The sequence below is a fragment of the Miniopterus natalensis genome, chromosome X, assembly GCF_054644295.1.
Source record: "Miniopterus natalensis isolate mMinNat1 chromosome X, mMinNat1.hap1, whole genome shotgun sequence".
NCBI lineage: Eukaryota > Metazoa > Chordata > Mammalia > Chiroptera > Miniopteridae > Miniopterus > Miniopterus natalensis.
The window spans coordinates 95,504,703-95,525,043 of record NC_142103.1 but is presented as its reverse complement, the minus strand read 5'-3'; the positions used below and the strand labels follow the sequence as shown (position 1 = coordinate 95,525,043).

General features: G+C 37.1%; 1 long non-coding RNA gene across 1 annotated transcript in view; it reads right to left on the bottom strand.

Moving 5' to 3' along the window:
* LOC148090631 (uncharacterized) overlaps nucleotides 1-20,341 on the bottom strand; it is a 440,954-nt gene that overhangs the window by 417,316 nt on the left and 3,297 nt on the right. Inside the window, exon 2 of the long non-coding RNA XR_015713686.1 lies at nucleotides 7,964-8,007. This is a non-coding gene — a long non-coding RNA (uncharacterized LOC148090631). The remainder of the gene's footprint in view (nucleotides 1-7,963; nucleotides 8,008-20,341) is intronic.

Sequence of the window (20,341 nt, the reverse complement as noted above, 5' to 3'; positions counted from 1 at the left end):
AATACATTTCTTTAGAGTTTTCTTAGTAGTTGCTCTAAGCACTGTAATATACATTACAATCTTCTGGTTCAACGTTTTACCACTTTAAGTTTAGAAACATGACTTCCACTTAGGTTCCTTTTTCTTCACCACTTTGAAATATATTTGTTTAAAGTATGTCCTCAACATACGTCATGTACACAGCAGCTAGTGTTATAACTTTTGCTTTAACTTTCAAATATGATTTTTAAAACTCATGAGGATCATCTGTTTTATATACCCCTATTTTTTACACATTCCCATTTTCTTTCCATTCTGAAGTTCCATGCCTTCTATTATCATCACCTTTCTGATTAGAGAAGTTACTTTAACAGGAAGTTTCCTAGCAAATAATTATCTTAATTTTCCTTTGTCCCAGAATGTTTTTATTGAGCCTTCATTCCTTAAGAATTTTTTTTTTTAGCTACAGAACTTGCTGTTGAAAGTTCTTTTTAATTCAGTGCTTGAAAAATATTGTGCCACTTACTCCTGATCGCCATAATTTCAGATGAGAAATCTGCTGTCATACCAATCAGTGTTCCCCTATAAATAATGCAGCGTTTCTCTCTGTATTCTTTCAAGATTTTTTTTCTTTGTCTGTAGTTTTCAGAAGTTTAATTATGTGGCATGGCATGGACTTCTTTGGATTTTTTGAATTTGTGACTTGCTCATCTGCTTGAATATGTAGATGCATTTCTTTTGCAAAATTGGGATTATTTCAGCCATTATTCCTTGGAATAATAGTCATGTGCCACTTAATGACAAGGATGCATTCTAAGAAATGCATCATTAGGCAATTTTGTTTTTATGCAAACATCATAGAGTGTACACATACAAACCTAGATGTTATAGCATACTATACACCTAGGCTATGCAGTATAGTCTATTAATCCTAGACTACAAGCCTGTGCAGCATGTTAGAGTACAAAAAAAAAATGAGATTAAATCAAGCACAAGAGAAAATCATGCAATCAAGAGATGTAGTAAACACAATAAGTATGAGGCTGCTGCCAGCATAAGACAACATAGTGTTTCACAGCAAACTTTTTAAATATAAATACAAAGAGTACACTATAAAATAATAGTTAAAAGTATAGTATTTACTTTTATATACATAAATCAGTAACATAGTCATTTATTTTCACTTTCAAATATTAGGTACTGTAAATAATTGTATGTAGTATTCTTTTATATGACGGGGAGCATAGTAGGTTTGTTTATGCCTATCACCACAAACACATGAGTAATGTACAAAACTGTTACAATGGCTAAAGTGTCACTAGGTGATAGAAATTTTAAGGTCTGTTACAATTTTATGGGACCACTGTCAGATATACTGCCTGTTGTTAACCAAAATATTACACAGCACATGACTCTATTTCAGTCCACTCTCCTCTCCTTTTGTAACTCTGATGATAAAAATGTTCTCTTCACTGTTGTCCCATAGGTCCCTGGGACTCTCTTCAATTTTTTTAAATCTACTTTTCTTTGATGTTCTGATTGGGTAAATTCTACTAATCTGTAGTCTAGTTGACTTATTCTATTTTTACTTTCTCTACTATTGAGCCACTGAGTTTTTCATTTTCATTATTGTATTTTTACTTCTATCATTTCCTTTTTTTATTATTATTATTATAGCCTCTTTATCTTTGGTGAGATTTGCAATATTTCAGAAGAATTCATAATTGCTTATCATAAAATTTTATATCTGTTTTTAAAATGTTATCAGATGATTCCAATATCTAATTCCTTTTGATGCTGATATACATTAATTTTCTTCTCATTCATGGTTGATTTTCCTGGTTCTTGCTGGGATGAGTGATTTTTTATTATATCCTTGACATTTTGGAAATTGTATTATGAGACTGTGGAACCTATTTAATCTTCTTTACTTTACCAGGTAGTCCACCTGTTGAGGTATGTGAGCACTACCTACTCTGCCAGATCCAAATGATAGTTCCTCTCCCTATTCAGCCCCACCAACAGTACCCAGGTAGGGGAATCAGAGCACTACCTGCTTCCACCAGGAAGGAGATGGAGAACATCAGCTGCCCACTTGGTCCAATCATTACTACCTCTACAGGAGAATCAGATAAGTGCTGCCTGCTTGATCCCCACTCAGCCTGCTGACACCACCTAGTGGAAAAATCAGAGTGACATTTACTTGCGCCAAGTGGAATACCACAGAAACCACGGCAGATGAGCTGTGCTTTTTCCCCTTGCTGTTTGTCTGGTATAGAATGGGTATTGCGAAAAAGGGGTTTGTTGGGTTTTTTTTTTGTTCTTAGACCACTTTTTCCTGGTCCTTTGGCTAGAGCGTAAAAACTAGCTTTTTGTGGAACTTTTTTTTTGTCTGCCCGTTGGCAATTCTGGGTTGGAGGCTTCTGCCATGCACTGCCCAGGATATATGGAAGGCAACAGGTAAACCCCGGGACCTCACCACTGTGTCTTCCCTCAAGTCGCAAGGTAACTAGACTGAAGGCCTTCTTCAGTCTACCTTTCATAGTCTCTCTATGATTGTTTTGTTATGTCCAGGATTTTTTAGTTGTAAGAAGGAGGACCTGGAAGGAATCAGGCTACTACATCTTTCTAGAATGAGAATTCTCCCAAAAAGTTATTTTAAGAAGACATTTTCTGTTTGTACCTTACTAGAGTTGTTTTTAAAGGGATTAAATATTTAATTTTACCAAATTCTTTTCCTGTATGGAGGATAATATGTGTTTTGACCTTTAACCTACTGATAGGGTTAGGATGGACATTTAGAAAAACTGCTCATGATGGGCTGAACTATTTTTTCTATGAAGGAGGAAAGGCAATCTATTGACCACCAATTTTTTAAATTTAAAAATGAATTTGAAAATTCACCACTTTTGTAAAGAACCTCAAATGAGGACTAAAGGCTTTAATATTTGATGTTATTAGGATATATATAAAATTGATGTCTAGACGATGCTGATGAATCTAGTGAAGGTAGATACATTTTCCAGTGAAGCTGGAGTCCTCCCAAACAAAAGTATGTACAACTTTACTGGTAACCATTTTAATACTTATATGTGCAATATATTATTATAAGAACAGCTGCTCAGCCAAGTGGCTCCCAATATTTTGTTTCAGCTGTCATCAATATGCTGTTTCTCTGTATCTTATCTGACAACTTCTTAAAGCCTTCTTTATTTCTCAATGTTTCAGAAATATATAAAAATTATGACAGTCAACAATCAACCTTTAATTGGTTCCTAGACAATGGTCACATGTTGAACCATCAAAAAAAGTCCATCCTGCCCAGCCAGGCGTCGCTCAGTGGTTGAGCATTGACCTAGGATCCAGGAGATTGGGGTTCGATTCCCGGTCAGGGCATATGCTCAGTGTTGGGGGCTAGATCCCCAGTTGGGGGTGTGTAGGAGGTAGCTGATCAATGACGACTCTCTCATCATTGATGTTTTTATCTCTCTCTCCCTCTCTCTTCCTCTCCCTGAAATCAATAAAGATGTATTTAAAAAAAAAAAAAATCCTAATTTCTTTTATGCACAAAATTACAGAAAAGAATTTCATTCTTGGATATAAATTAGATACCACAAACAAACCAAAATTGATCAGCTAAGTACATAGAGTAAAACTAAAACACAAATATGTGCCTTTAAACCCATGAATTAAGTAACTAAAATTAAACACAACATATAAAAACTTGATTCCTAATATATATTTTTCAGGGATTTTTCAGAAACAAAAAGGAATCAATTACAGATCCATGCCTCAATATGCATGAATCTCAAAACATTATACTGAGTGAAAGAAGCAAGACACAAAAAATACATACTACATAATTTTATTTACATAAAATTCTAAAATGAACAAAACTAGTAACCTATGATGATGGAAATTAGATCATGGTTATCATGGGGGATATTCACTGAGATGGTACAAAAGGAACTTAATGTGGTGATGTGAACGTTTTGGGTCTTAGTATGGTATGGGTTACACAAGTCTATGCATTTGTCAAAACTGAACAGTACACACAGAGTGTTTAGCTGTATTTAAATTGTAATTCAATAAAAACATCAAGATCTATATATAAGACTAAAATACTTTGAAAGTGTACTGGCTAAATAAGTTTTCTCCTCCCCCATGATAAATGAAAGCCTTAGATATGTAGGGCAAGGCAGGGAAAAAAACTTGATGAGAGAAAACAAGGTTTAGTTGGAGAGGAGGGTTGTGTCCTTCCCTCCAGGTGCTAAATAGAATCCTACTCTGAGTACTTGAAAGAGTATAAAGAAACCTGGGTGAAGACCAAGGAGATGGCAAACCTTTAAGAAAAGTCCTCCAAACCATTAAGAGTCTAATAGCTATTGTTTGCCTGTATTGGAGAGGGCTAGAGAAAACCCTCTGAATTTACAAGTGGGACAGCATGGAGAGTTAGATAGTAGCTAAGAAGAGAAATAATGAGGCTGCAAGAGATCCACAGGTGATACTAAAGACCAAACTAGAGGAATATACATCCAGGGATCCAGTAAGGTATATAGTTTGATTTTAGCAGATGTCAGTATGCAGAAGATAGGCCCAAGGATTAGATAGGAGTTATGTTACAGGAGATGACAGTTTAGGACATAATCAAATCAAATATAACAAGTAGATATGCCCATATTATGGAAAATTTTAAACAGTCTATATATCTACCTCAGGGAGGGGGAGAAGGCAAAACCTGTGGATTTCCTTAAGAAAAATCACAAAGGTGACCAACTTTACCGGGTTGTGACAAAATAAAACTTTCTGAGGTAAACATAGTTTTCATGTCACTAGATAAAGTTTTCTGAGCACTTGAGTTAGAAATTACAGTTATTTGTATAAAAAGCAAAGCTTCTCTTCATGCACCTGTTAAATTTACAGAAAAATTGCAAAAGCAGTACAGAATGTTCCTTTGTATCCCTTATCCCTCACCCTGCTTCTCTAAAGTCAACATTTTACATAACCATAGTTTGATTATCAAGAATAGGAAATTAACATTAGTACACTGTTATTAACTAAACTACAAACTTCATCCAAAATTCACAGATTTTTTTCCACTAATGTCTTTCTTCTGCTCCAGCAACCCATATTGCTATCACAACTGAGTTTTTGCAGCCTGAGACATATGTACTCATAAGAAAACTACATTCTTCACTTCTCCAACACCTTTATACTGAATTGAAAATTTGGGTCAACTCTCATGAACATTTTCACTATGATTATATGTGTACAAACACCTTCTAAAAAGACTATATATGATGAATACTGAGGGAGGAGCAGATTGCAGGGTGATTTCTTCTGTTTCAATGATCCCTTGTATTTGGTTTCATTGTGGTAAACAACTTTCTAAAAGGCTGGCCTTCTACTTTAATGATTTTGCTTTTTTTTTCTGGAAAAATGTTCTATGTATCTCTATAGGTAGTTACAAATTTTTCTTGAATGCTGATGCTATGGCAACAAGTTTTTCTTTTGAAATAATCAAACCTTTTTTTGCTCAAGATGTTGACGTGTCAATACGCTAACTCTCAGTTCTCTTGAACAGGAAAATGTTTTGGACACATATGTTACTTAGATCTGAGGCATATGAATCTACTCACTTCATTCTATCACAAATCAAAAGTGTTTCTACCCGATAAATCAACCCATTCCAATCCCAAGTACCACAGAGGACATTGGTCCTCCTTCCAAACCATTTGAAGGTAGAGCTTAGCTGATGTCTATGTCTGAGGAAGTCATTAAGTATTGGCAAATTCCGAAATATAGGTTCTGATTACACTCATTCAGAAAAAGAAGGGTCATAAAAGCAGAGCATCAAAGTCAAATTGTCATAAATTTCCTTGTTTGAGAATATTTTTCTAACCAGTTTATGGGAAAAGTTTGACACAAGGTCCACTTACCGTGAACTTTTGATTCTCTCTACCAATCTTCAGATATTTTTTTCCAGGCCTTAACTGTAGAATAATATGTAAAGTGATGAAGTGTAGCAAAATTGCCACCTCAAAATATGTTCCTTGGTATATTGATTATTTTGAACTGAAGGCTCTTTTAAACATGCAGGGAGAGGTTTACTCTGATCTCCCCTTATCTGCCTAAAGATAAATCCTCCAAAAGCAACTCAACTGTCATATATTCCCTCCCCAGGAGTTTCATCCACTAGAGAAAACTGACTCATCACAGGAGAGAAGACTAGATATCCACACCACATCCAGACAAACTTTTTCACAAAGTATCATACCTCCGATTTATCCTTTTAAGGGCCCATTAATCTTTCCTAAAAATCACTTATTTTTCCCTGTGAGGCCAACAACCTCTTCCCTTTTCTCTACTAAAATGATATTTAGTACTGAATTCTAAAGCCACCTCTCTTATTAATCTATCTTTGATTACAAGTGTCTCAACTAAGAACTCAGAAGGGTAAAGGGAAAATTATTTTTCCTCCCTTATAGTGATAATGGCAGGTATATTAAATCTAGAGAAACCAATTTCTAAGAAGCACAACTAAAGTGTTAGCAAATAATTTAATTCTTTGAGGTATTCAAAGTAAATGCAAAACACAATAGTACAAATGGCAGGTATCAGCTGGGGCCATCTTTATCAAATGCATACAGGAAATCTTTGTATAAATGTTTGTTTTAGGTGGCTTGTTTTATGATTTATCAAAACAGATAAATTAGTATTAAGATTTTCCATTTTTACATGGCTGTTGAACCCAAACCTCTATAAGATCCTGTCAGAGTCCAAATATATTTTTCATATCAAAACTCAAGTACATTGCATGTTAACAGAATATCTCTCTTACTAACAGTTTTTGAAAGAGACTGAACGACTTACTATTTTCACATATTTATGTTCTAATATACCAAGAAAAATTGGGTTATCCATACAATATTAAAAAGCTATGATAAAAGAGAAACATACTGCATATAGGAAAACAATATCCCTTCCCCCAAACCAAGATCCCAATAGGTACCTAATATAATTTCTGAACAGTACTTTTAAACTAAATGTTAGATTTAGTTAATTCCATGATCTTTCTTATCTTTCTTTGGCTGCAACTCCATCTTTCTGTTCAGGAATAAATTTTGCATGTGACCAGTCTTTCTTTTTCTATGAGATTATACATACCAGAAGTTGTGCTGTTAAGGAAGTAAAGTTGTATATTTTCTAAGCACAGCACAATATTTTTGTGAGATAAATACATGCAATAAATTTTTGACCTCTGCCTCATCCTGTCATGTGAAGATTCTGGCAAAGCCTTGTAGGAACTATAGGTTGCGACGGTGAACCTTCAACCACAGTTTATTTTTGTCCAGTCCACAGAAAGTCTATTTTCATGTATAGAGAACAAAGCCAATGTTTAACTTTTTAAGCCAATTTTTTATGCAGGTACTCATTTAAATATGTTGATAGTGAACTGGTACTTTAGTAATTCAAACATTTTCTTCCCCACTCCCCTCCCTTCCCCTTCCAAAATCTTTACTCATAATCCTGACAAAAGGAACAGTTTACAAAAGCTGAACTTTTATTCACATTTCTATACCCACATCGAAAAAAATGCATGCTATAACTGAATATCTTATGTGTCTCATTTTACAAACATAAATTTACTCAATTATTTTTTGCTCCACTTTAAACTTTTGTAGAATAGTATCTTAAATCAAAAATATAGACTTAAGATAGAATAGCATAGAAACTTATATGGAAACATTACTAAAATGCAGATAAACATATTCTTTTAAAATACACAGCCAAATAAATATAATCAATTACAGTTAAGCCTTCAAAATAGTCATTTTTGAGATGCTAATGTAATTCAGAACGTTTAAGGAACTTTTAGAACCTTGCCTTCAGTAATTTTGTGGCATGGTTTTAAAAATGTCTATTTTATAACTTTTTTTAATTAACCAAAAACAGTATTAGCAAATTGGAGCATCAGTCTTACCGGGCAGACATGGCTTCAAATGAATTTTGACCATCAAAGTTTTCCTAAAAGAAAAAAAGGGTTACAAATTTTGAGGATATTTAGAAGACTATGCTATAAATTCTATGCAATTTGAATAACATTAGCTTACATTTGTATACTTTACAGTGATTTTGAATGCACTTTCTCATTTGAGCCTCATGACAATTCTAATATATGGTCATCACCATATTGCAGATGACAATACTGAGGGTTAGTGAGGTTATAGGACTTGCTCAATATTACAGAGCCTTAAACTTGAAGTTTGGACAGAAGGCCCAACTCTTGTCACTCCTAATTTAGCTCTCTTTCTAAGTTCATCATATCACTTTGCAATGTTACATGTTCTAGCAAACTTCTGATTTTTCTTATAATTTTATATGGAATTATTTTCATACAAATTGTAATAATATAATTATGCAGCTGCTGTATGAGATAATTTTAATGAGGATACTTGATTCAATAAAAATTAAGGTTTGCTACTGAAAACATTCTTAAATTTGCATTTTGAATTTACACATTCAAATTAATATCTAAAGATGGAAAGCCTCAAATCATTACTTCCAAATTTCTGGACATCTGGTACCATAAGAATCATTGTATCAGAACAATCAGTCCTTAATATAACTTTAAAAATCTGGACACATTCAGTTTGTTAAAAAGGACACAACAGGCCCAAAATGGAGTTACTTGTGCTAGGCTCCAAATCACCAAACCAAGGTTTAATACCTAACTTAATTACAGTTTGAGCCTCCACCAGGAATGGAATTTTAAACCAGTCAATCTGGATTTCTCCGGTCAGCACTAGTAAGGTAAACTGCCTGATAGGCCCCTGCTGTCCCCTAAATAAAGGATTTTGCCATAAACAATCATCTCTTTGCTAATGTAACTTCCTTATTCCATCCTCTTCTGTCTCTAAAAGTCTTTCAACTTGTACAGCTCTTCGGAGTTCCCTTCTGTCCACTAGATAGGATGCTGTCTGATTCATGAATCATTGAATAAAGCCAATAAGATCTTTAAATTTACTGAGTTGAATTTTGTTTTTCAACAAAAGGAATTTTTAAAAAATACACCCTATCTCTTAATGGCATAATGTGCCATTAAAAAATAAGATTGTTTTTGTATACTATTAAAAGTAACCACATGCCAGTGGAAAAAGACTTGGCAATTATGTCTTCATACAGGACTTTTGCAAAAAGTTATCTGCTTGGGAAGCAAGAAAATGCTGTCAGGAGTCTCATTATCAACTAATTTCTTCTATCACATTCCAAATCCCATGAAAACTGGGTTAACTTATAATTGTATGACATGGGGAAAAGTATATCTCCTTTAACTAGAAAATACATGCTACTTCAGTCGAGAAATAATATATTGTTCTAAAAATAAAATTTCTGACTTAGAAGACATATGGTGAATCTTCCTGAAGTCAGGGAGAGAGGAGGAGTTGTCATGAAATGTGCTCCATTAGAATTGCCAGGGGGACAGACTGTAATTTCCTACTAACAAATGTCCCTTTTTTAAAAATATGTTTTTATCGATTTCAGAGAGAGAGGAAGAGAGAGGGGGGGAGAGAGAGAGAGAAATATTGATGTGAAAGAGAAACACTGATTTGCTGCCTCCTGCAAGCCCCACTCCCCTCCCCCCGCCCCCACTGTGGATCTAGCCCACAACCCGGGCATGTACCCTGACCAGGAATCAAAGGGGCGACCTTCTGGTGCATGGGACTATGTTCAACCAACTGAGCCACGCTGGGCACAAATGTCCCTTTTATAATGTGGTTGTCCTTATATTTTCTTATTACAGGCACAATTCTTTTACTTTTTCCCCTGTGAATATGTGAAATGTTTCTTTTTTAAATTCCCAGAATTTGTTTCTATTTACTTAGTATAACTCAAAAGGTATATTGTATACCCACTGCATATAAAAATGGAACAAAGACAAAACATCTTTTCCAAAGAGTTAATTCTACCTGTGGGAGTGGAGGGTGACTGATTTGGGAAAGGATCCAGGGAGGAAATTACATTTCAGTAGGATGTCTATGGGTAACAAAGGTACTTGAAGAGATAACAAGAGAAACAAGGCTTTGTTTTCTCATGCAGATAAAACAAAGTGTTCTTGGGAATGGCTAGAAACAGAGAAGTAAATCTAGGTTGGGGTCACCCAATGAGTGTAAAGTGGTATCTCATTGTGGTTTCATTTACATTTCCTTAATGATTAGTGAGGGTGAACATTTTTTCATGTCTTTTTGACCATTTGTATATCTTTTTGGAATACAAGAATAAACTGTGTTTCACGTACTTACAACTGTAAACATACTTTGGCTCCACCCTGTATAAGAAGTCATTGTCAAATTCAATGTCATGGATATTGTCTCCAGTATTTTCTTCTAAAAGTTGTATAGTTTTAGGTCTTACACCTATGTCATTGATCCATTTTGAGTTAGGCCTTGTATAAGGTAAGGGTCCAAATAGGTTTTCTAGCAAGTAAATTTCTGGTTGTTGTTAGGGTTTTGTTTTTTTTTTAATGTTTCCATTAGAGAACAAAAACTTGTAGCTTCCTAGTTCACCATTTTGCTGACATTCTTCTGAACTCTGGTTTCTAATGAGAAAATGGCTATCACTTAAATGATTTTTTCCCTAAAGGTAAGGTGTTGTTTCTGTCTGGCTGCTTTGGGGATTTTTTTCTTTGCCTTTAGTTTTCAGAAATTTGACCATGATATATCTTGGTATGGACTTATTTGTTTATACTATTTGAAGCTCATGCAGCTTCTTAAATCTGTTGGTTTGTGTCTTTTGCCACATTTGGGGAGTTTTTAACCATTATTTCTTTGAGTCCTTTTCCAGCCCTGCCTTCTTCGTCTTCTCCTACAGGACTTCAACGACATGTATGTTAGATCTTTTCTTTTTGTGTCACAGGTCCCAGAGTTTCTGTTCTTTTTTTAAAAGTCTATTTCCTCTTTGTTTTTTAGATTTGGTGATTTCTATTATTCTGTCTAACAGTTCACTGATTCTTTCCTCAGTCCTTTCATTTCTATTTTGCCTCTATATTCAATTTTTATTTCAGTTACTGTATTTTTGTGTTCTTAAATTTTATGTTTCTTTCTTTAGTTTATTGAGATGACACTGTTTAACAAAACCATACAGTTTCAAGTGTCCAACTCAACAAAACATCATTTGCATCCTATGCTCATCACCCAAAGTAAAGTCTCTTTCCATCCCTATTTATACCCTCCTTTGCCTTCTTCCACTTCCTTCCACCCCCCTTCCCCTCTTGGCTATCACCATACTGTTGGCTTTGTCCATGTGCTATATATATATATATGTACACACACACATTTTTTTGCTTCATCCCTTTACATTCTTTTCAACCAGCACCACAAACCACCCCCTGACAGCCACCAGTCTGCTCTATGTATCTATGCCTCTGCTTCCATCTTGTTTGCTAAATTATTTTGTTAATTAGATTCCATATATAAGTGAAATCATATGGTATTTGTCTTTCTCTGACTGGCTTATTTCACTTGTCATAATATTGTCCTGGTACATCCATGCTATCACAAAAGGTAAGAGCTCCTTCTTACCAAGTAGTATTCCATTGTGTAAGTGTCCCACAGCTTTTTTATCCACTCATCTACTGATGGGCAATTGGGCTGTTTTCAGATCTTGTTTGAGATTTTTCTTGCTTCTTGAGGTAGGCCTGCAATTCTATGGATTTTCCTCTCAGGACTGCTTTCACTGTGTCCTGTAGATTTGGGGTTGTTATGTGTTCATTTTCATTTTTCTCCAGGTATCTTTTATCTTCTTCCTTGATCTCATTGTTAACCCATTCATTGTTTAAGAACATGTTATTTAATCCTCAATGTGCTTGAGTGTTTTTGAGTTTTTTACATTGTAATTGATTTTTGCTTTTATACAATTGTAGTCAGAGAAGATGTCTGATATGATTTCAAACTTCTTAAATTTATTAAGGCTTATCTTGTGTCCTAGCATGTGGTCTATCTTAGAGAATGTTCCATATGTACTTGAAAAAAGTGTGTATTCTCCTGCTTTCAGATTAAATGTTCTGTAAATACCAATTCAATCCATCTGGTCCACTATGTCGTTTAAGGTTGTTGTTGCCTTGTTGATTTTCTGTCTGAAAGATCCATCCACTGATGTTAGTGGGGTGTTGAAATCCCCAAATATGACTGTATTGCTGCCAATGTCTCCCTTAATGTCCACCAAGATTTTCTTTATATATTTAGGCGTTCCTATGTTGGGTGCACATATGTTTTCAAGGGTTATAACCTGTTGTTGGATTGATCCCTTTAATATTATGTAATGTCCTTCTTTGTCTCTTGTTGTGGCCTTTGTTTTGAAGTTTATTTGTCTGATATAAGTATTGCTACCCCAGCTTTTATTCGTTTCCACTTGCCTGGAATATTTTTTCCATCCCTTCACTTTCAGTCTGTGTGTATCTTTTGTTCTGAGGTAGGTCCCTTGTAGACAGCATATGTATGGGTCCTGTTTTCTTATCCATTCATCTTCCCTACGTCTTTTTATTGGAGCATTTAATCTTTTCACATTTAAAGTTATTGATAGGTACTTAGTTATTGCCAGTTTATTCTTCATATCTATGTATCTCTCTCTCTATATTTCTTTTATTCTTTCTTCTTAAAGAAGGCCCCTTAAATTCTTGCAATACTGGTTTGGTGATAATGAACTCCTTTAGCTTTTTTTTTTTTTTTTTGTCTGGGAATCTCTTTATTCTACCTTCAATTTTAAATGATAGCCTTGCTGAGTAGAGTAATCTTGGTTCTGGGACCTTGTTTTGCATCACTTTGAATACTTCATGCCAACCCCTTCTGGCCTGAAGTGTTTTTGTTGAGAAATCAGCTGGAAGCCTTACTGGAGTTCCCTTGTAGGTAACTCTTTCTCTTGCTGCTTTTAAGATTCTCTCTCTCTTTAACCTTTGCCATTTTCATTATGATGTGCCTTGCTGTAGATCTCTTTGGGTTCATCATGCACTCCAAGCTGGATACCAGATGGACTTACAAGACCCATTTTCTTTAGCTCCAGCCTATTTATCTAGCCTCCTTCATGCCCTTACCCATTCACTATGATTCAGCCACACTGATTCCCTTTTTGTTCCTCAATTACCTCAAATTATTTATTGCCCCAGAGACCACACACATGCTTTTGGTTCTTTCTTGAATGGGCTATTTCTAATCTTTTTGTGCCTGTAGTCTTCTTATATCTCAAGACTGTGCCTAAAAGTCACCTATTCAAAGAAATTGTCTCTTATCACATTAAGAAGTTTCCTCTCTCCCTCACCCCAGTTGTTCTCTATCACTATACTTTGTACATTTTACACCAGTACTTTTCATGATTTGAATATATATATATATATATATATATATATATATATATATATATATATATTTAAGCCACTTACTTACTTGTGTGTGTGTGTGTGTGTGTGTATGATATTTCCCAACAGATTATAAGCTCCATAGGGTGAGGGGCTACACCCATTATATTCACTAATTTATCCATGGTCCCCTCTACATGATAACCATTTAATTAATGTCTGTTGAATAAATTAATGGAGACAAAACATTATATAATATACAAATTACATTGACACCTTATAATCTAGAAAGATTATAGAAAGATGCTTACTTATTTATTTGCTATGCATTCATATTTCCATATTGTGAAATGCACACAAAATACTTTTGTATATCTCTGTCATTTTGCTTGCTACATTATGTGAAGAATATCTATTTGTATGCTTTGTTTTGTGTACAGGAGTTGAGGATAGCAACCATGTTTTACTCATTTTTTTTTATCTATAGTGTTTAGCATAGGACCTGTACAAAGCAGATGCTCATGTTGAAACATCAATAAATGATAGCTTGCGTTGTACTGCAAAGTATTTGAAATTGTTCCTAAGAGAAACTAAACAAACCAAAATATTTTTTCACTTAGATCATCAAAATAACTAAGTTTCTTTTCAAAATCAAGAAAATGTCAAAAAGCAGTGGCAAACTTGTCTCTCTCTCTTTCGGGATACAGTTCCTGGTCAGTGGGAATAACTGACTTGTTCCACTTGGTATGAGCATCCTAGAAGTCAATAAGACCCATTTGAGAAAGAAAGACAAAATCTATGGAGAAAGAAAGCAATCTTCCTTTCCCGCTGCCCATCTTTATTCCTCTATTATTATTAGCCAAGGATTAAATAATTTGTCTCCTACCTTAAGTGTTCTTACATTTATAATTTTTGATCTATAGAGATGTACCAGTTAACTTAAAAACAGGACCTTTTAACATATCTAGCACCAATTTTGCCAGTTCATATTTGCCACTACCAAGTAAGACTGGTAAGTATTCAGATGAAAATGAAAGGGAATTCCCAAAATCTAGGTGTTTTGTAAATAAATGTTAAAGCTCAAAAGAAAGAGTTTAGCTCCAGGTTTTGTTTTTGTTCTGCAACATTAACAGAGGGTTGTGCTTTTTATTAATTATGGGGTTCTCTTAGGGAGCCCCAATAATTAGGGTAAACAAAGTCGTCTTAATTTTAAAATTAAGTTTCTATTGCCACCGCTGATAATGATTTACTAGGCCAGAGCTGGACTGGCCCAGTGTATCCAGGCAGAGGTTCAGCAGAGCTCACTTTTTTTGAGAGTATTTATGGACTTTCTAGATCAGATCAATGCCAAGTGGTCAAGTAGTACCTAAGCAACAGCATGGTGGCAGCTGCTAGCTTGGCTTATCACATTTCCATAGATTCAACCAATAAGGCGAAAAAAAACCCAAATGGATTTAGTAAGTTTATTATTTACAAAGACAACAATGCAAGATTAGCATGGTGCCAACTCCCACATCCCTAGTCTCATAGGATGATATCACATCAGAGGGGCCAGATGATGAATGATACAAGTGATGGGTCACTCTTATTGAGGAAACAACTCTAAACTACAGCTGAACAGTTCTATAGTCTGAAGCTATACTTGAAGCTGGAGTGAGGTGGAAAGTCCCATGGCTCACTAGAATAAGGGTGGCAAATGAGAAATGGACGTGGGATATGTCCTCACAAGACTGTCTTGCCATGTTCCAGAAATGATCACAGGGCATTTTGCCAAGACATGTAAGCCTTGCTCACATGGCCTACATAGAGATGTGCAAGATTATGAGAGTGCCAGGGCAAAGCTGTTCCACAATCTGATGAGGAGGGGAGGATTTTAAAGCCAGCCTAGTTTAAAAGGTGCCATCATTTTGTAAGTGGTGAAAGTATAATAACATGAGTAGGAATCATCATTAGTGTCTGGGATTGCATCAGAAGATTATGCAAGCAGTAGCGGTAAATTGGAGAATCATTATCATTCATTGTGGAGCCATCTGAATAAGATATATACACAGGTGAGCTGTGAGGAAGGATAGAAGGAAAATCAACTTGTGAAAAAGTTAATGCCCTCTATATCAAAGCTCCATATTCTGAGTCCGGTTCTTACACAGGTCTTAATAAGGCCATGAAGGATATAAAAACTGACAAAACCACCAGATTTTTCTTTCAGTTCTTAGTGGAACAAGATCATTTTTGCACTTAACAGAATTTCCCACTCCTTCCTACCTGAAATTCTTTTTATCACTGGGCTACAAAGACACTACATTCTCTTGGTTCTTCCTATAATTTACTTATTTTCTCTTTCTTTTCTACAGTCTTTCTTCATGAGCGTCTCACACTCTTCTCTCATTCACATTCTTGTTTTAGTAGTGACTCTCAATTCCATATCTTCAGCCCGCACTGAGCTTCACATTCCTATATATGAATGCAGAAACTGCCTACTACAAATCCCTTCTCAGCTATTCCATAGGTCTCACGTTTACAATGTCTAAAACAGAACTAATGTCTCAGATCACTTCCCTCTTCCAAATCTGCTCCTTCTATATTTTATTTTGGATGGAGATGAAATAATTTACCCATTCAACAAGCTAGAATCCTGGGAATTATTCTTTTTTATTATTCTTTTTTATTTTTTAAATTTATCTTTATTGTTGAAAGTATTACAGGTGTCCCATATTTCCCTTCATTGACCCCGTCCACCCAGCTCGCACCCCCTCCCCAGGCCTTCACCCCATTATTGACTGTGTCCACGGGTTATGCACATATGCGTATAACTTCTTTGGTTAATTTCTTCCCACCCTCCACTCCCCTTCCCTCCTTCCTCTGAAATACGATCGTCTGTTACATGGGTCAATGTCTCTGGATCTATTTAGTTCATCAGATTCTTTTATTCATTAGCTTTTTCTTAAAGAAGACCCTTCAACATTTCCTGTAGTGCTGGTCTGGTGGTGATGAACTCTTTTAGCTTTTTCTTGTCTGAGAAGCTCTTTATCTGACCTTCAATTCTAAATGATAGTTTTGCTGGGTAGAGCAATCTTGGTTGTAGTTCCATGTTTTTCATCACTTTGAATATTTCTTGCCACTCCCTTCTGGCCTGCAAGGTTTCTGTTGAGAAATCAGCTGACAGTCGTATGGATGGTTCCTTATAGGGAACTAACTGCTTTTCTCTCGCTGCTTTTAAGATTCTCTCTTTGTCTTTAACCTTTGGCATTTTAATTATGCTGTGTCCTGCTGTGGACCTCTTTGGGTCCCTCTTGTTTGGGACTCTCTGTGCTTCATGGACTTGTAAGTCTATTTCTTTCCCCAGATAGGGGAAGTTTTCTGTCATTATTTTTTATTTTTTCAAATAGGTTTTCAATTTCTTGGTCTCTTTCTTCCCCTTCTGGCACCCCAATAATACAAAAGTTGGGTCTCTTGAAGTTGTCCCAGAGGCTACTTACACTATCTTTATATTTCTGGATTCTTTTTTCTTTTGATCTTAAATTGCTGATTTGATTCTCAGCATCCTCTACTCTAGATTCCCTGTAAATTATTCTTCATTTCAGTTCATGTAGCCTTCATTTCTGATAGGTATTTTATTAGGTCATCGATGGTCTCAGTTGTTTTTGTAATACTCTTACTAATATGATTGAGCATCCTTTTAAACAAAATTCCGAACTCTGTATCTGTTAGCTTGCTTGGATCTATTTCATTTAGTTCCTCTTCTAGAGATTTCTTCTGTTCTTTCCTTTGTGACATGTTTTTTTGCCTCCCCATTTTTGCTGCCTCCAGGTGTTTGTTTCTATGTATGAGGTAGAGCTGCTATGTCTCCTGGAATTGGTAGAGTGGCTTTGTGTAGTAGGTGTCCTATAGGGTCCAGTAGCTCAGCCTCCCCAGTCACCTGAGCTGGGCCTTCTAGGTGCTCCCCTGTGTGGGCTATGTGCACTGTCCTGTTGTAGTTGAGCCTTGGTTGCTGTTAGCATCCCTGGGAAGAATTGACCACCAGACCAATCAGCTGTGAGGACCAGCTGCAGCTACAGCCAAAGAGCTGCTGTGCTGGAGACACCCCTATGGAGCAGGATTTACTTCAGTGGGGCTTTGGTGTTCACCAAGTGCACCCCTTGAGTGTCACTCGTGGCTGTGGTAGGGTTGTAATCCAGTGTGGTCAAGTCTGACCCCCAGGTGCACTGTCTCTGGGGCCTCCCGGGAGGTGCAAAGTCAGCCTGTGCCAGTGCCTTGCCCAGGGCCACCCAGCATGAGCTACACAGCAAACCGTAGTTGGCTGCTCCTTGTGCTGGGGTTGGAGGTGCCCAGGAGAGGCCAAGCTATGAGCCAGTGCAGCTGCCGCTAGTGCCAGGCCTGGGGCCACCTATCAAGCCGCATGGGGCAGCTGCTGCTTGTCTGAGAGATTTTAGGAAAAGTCCTAAGCATGAGGCTCGAGAGGCCACTTGCACAGAAAAGCCCCTGGAAAGGGCCTGGATGAGCTGCAGGTGGGGAGGGGCGGGGCCTCCGGGAATCACGGGGCGGGGCCAAGGGTGTGAGTCAGGTGCTGGTGATTCCAATATGGCGCCTGCCTGCCGGCTGTGCGGGGAGGACTCGCCACAGGAGCCATGGCCTCCGCCAGCCCTTCTGCCCGGGAGGAAGCCGCCCTCCGCCTCTCGCCCGGATCTCAGGCAGGTTAGTTCCTCCCCGAGTGTCCCAGGTCCCTTCAGGCTGCTGCCCGGCGCTGGGCTCAGAGGGAGCGTCCGAGTGAGTCCGCGCCGGGCCCTTGAGAGGAGCTGCTGGGGCTCCCGCGGCCTCTGCAACCCTCAGCCACAGTCCCCGGAGTTGTGGGGACATCTCTTCCCGGCCCTGGAGCCCTGGGCTGGGGCCTGCTGTGGGGCTGGGACCCCTCCCTCCTCTGGGAAACCCCCACCACCGAGATCCCCTCCCGGGTTTCCCCGGGGCACCAGGTGTGGGCCCGGCTGCGTCTCCGGGATTCAGCCCCGACCCGCCCGCGTCTCCCCCTCCTACCGCTCTCAGTGCTTCTTCAGTTCCCTCGTTGTGGGGCTTCTGTGCATCCAGATTTCAGGGGTTTCTGAGTGATGGTGGTTCTGTATTTTAGTTGTAATTTTGATGTGGTTGGGAGATGCGGCGGGTGCAGCTGTTCCTATGCCGCCATCTTGTTTCTCCACCCCTGGGAATTATTCTTGATATTGCTCTTTTCCTAACCTTTTATATCTAATCAGTCACCAAGTTCTCCTGAGTACAGGGGTGGGCAAAAGAAGATTTACAGTTGTGAGTACACAAAACCAAGATTTTATTCATGTGCTGTTTTTTATTACTGTATTATTTGTCATTATTAACCTACTTTTGCCCGCTCCTGCATTTATTAAATACATTCATTTTCTCCATCCCCACCTTTACTGTTCTATTTCTGATCCAAGTCATCTCTTTACTGGTCTATTGCCACATCCTCCAAACTGACACCCTTTTCATCTTGTCCCTCTCAAATGGCTGCCAGTCAATATAAAACATATGTAAATATGACCAAGTCATTTCATTTCATAAAACTCTTCAATGGCTCCTATCTTTTTTGTCTTTTAGTTTGATTTTTTTCTCCTCTGAGCTGGCTCTTGCCCACTCCTCCTTCCTCATTTCTAGTCAGCTCTTGCTTTGCTTTTCAACTCCAGCCATCCAGGTACCTCTACATAGTACTCTGTAGCTTTGTTCACACTGTCCTTCTGCCTATAAGTTCTTGTCTACATTATTCCTTGGCTGTCATCCTTTAAAACCTAGAACAGGCATTTTCCTCTCTATATAGTCTTTCCCCAGCTGCCAGGTACTTCTCTGAGCATGGTCCTGAACACATCTGTCATTGCATTTAACACATTGTCCCATTAAACTAACAGTGAATGTTTGTCTCCCCTACCAGTCTATGAGCACCCTGGTCATCTCTGTAGCCACAACATCAAGCTAATTTTTCTGATCAAATGATACAACTTGGGCTAGCTCATTGGTAGTATTCAAAACATGTTTGTTGAATAATAAGTTTATGTGTTCTTCATTGATGGCTACTAAGTGCACCAGAAAATTCCCTGATGGGCTGGGGCTTCAATGTGTTAAGAAAATGAGGTTTCCTAATCTAGATGGGATCTGGGATTTTTATTAGACTGTGATTAATACAGTAGATAATTCCTGGAAAAAGCCCTTAAAAACCTTATTGGAATAACCTCGACTTGATCCAATTTCTCTTCACCCAGAAATGATTGCTGTGAATCTTGGTCTGGAAAGGACATGACTTGATTTAATACAGTTTACCCTAGAGGCAGAAGAGCAAAGAAAGGATTCTATTAATTTAATTATGGTCTCTGGGTACTTTTCCTTGATAATCTAAAGTGAGTTTTGGCCCACAGCAGCACACTGAAGGCCCATTTATAGTTAAAGGTCTCTTCCTACTTGCTTCTCTAACTATTGGAGGCATAGACAGATTGCTATCTGGTCACTGGTTACATCAGAGGCTTTGGTTCTCTATTCATTTCTTTTATCCATAGCTGTTAGTTGAGTTACACTGCAAGAAAATAAAAACATTTTTCCAGAAATTTTGCTAAGCTTTCTATGAAGCAGGTTTTACATATTGTTCTTGAGAATAACTTGTGTTTTATCAGTACTAGTCTTATCAGAATTGCCTAGCTAATGTTTCTGAACAAGGTATACAACTTGTCCATCATAGAACACCTGCTTTTAAAATTATAGGAAAGGTCTGGACAAAACTAAGTAAAAAAAAAAAAAAAAAAAAAAAAAAAAAGACGGCTCCTATCCTTTCCTCTATTTTAGGACATTGACTACCCTCATAGCTATTCCATGTTGTCACTTCTCACTAATCATTCAAACATGAAAGATAAAAGAAAAATAATTTATGATAAAATGTTACTCATTTAAAAAAGCAAGAAAACTAAAAATTAAACAGACAGCTAGAGCAAAAAACACCATCTAAGCAAACTGGGAAAATCACCA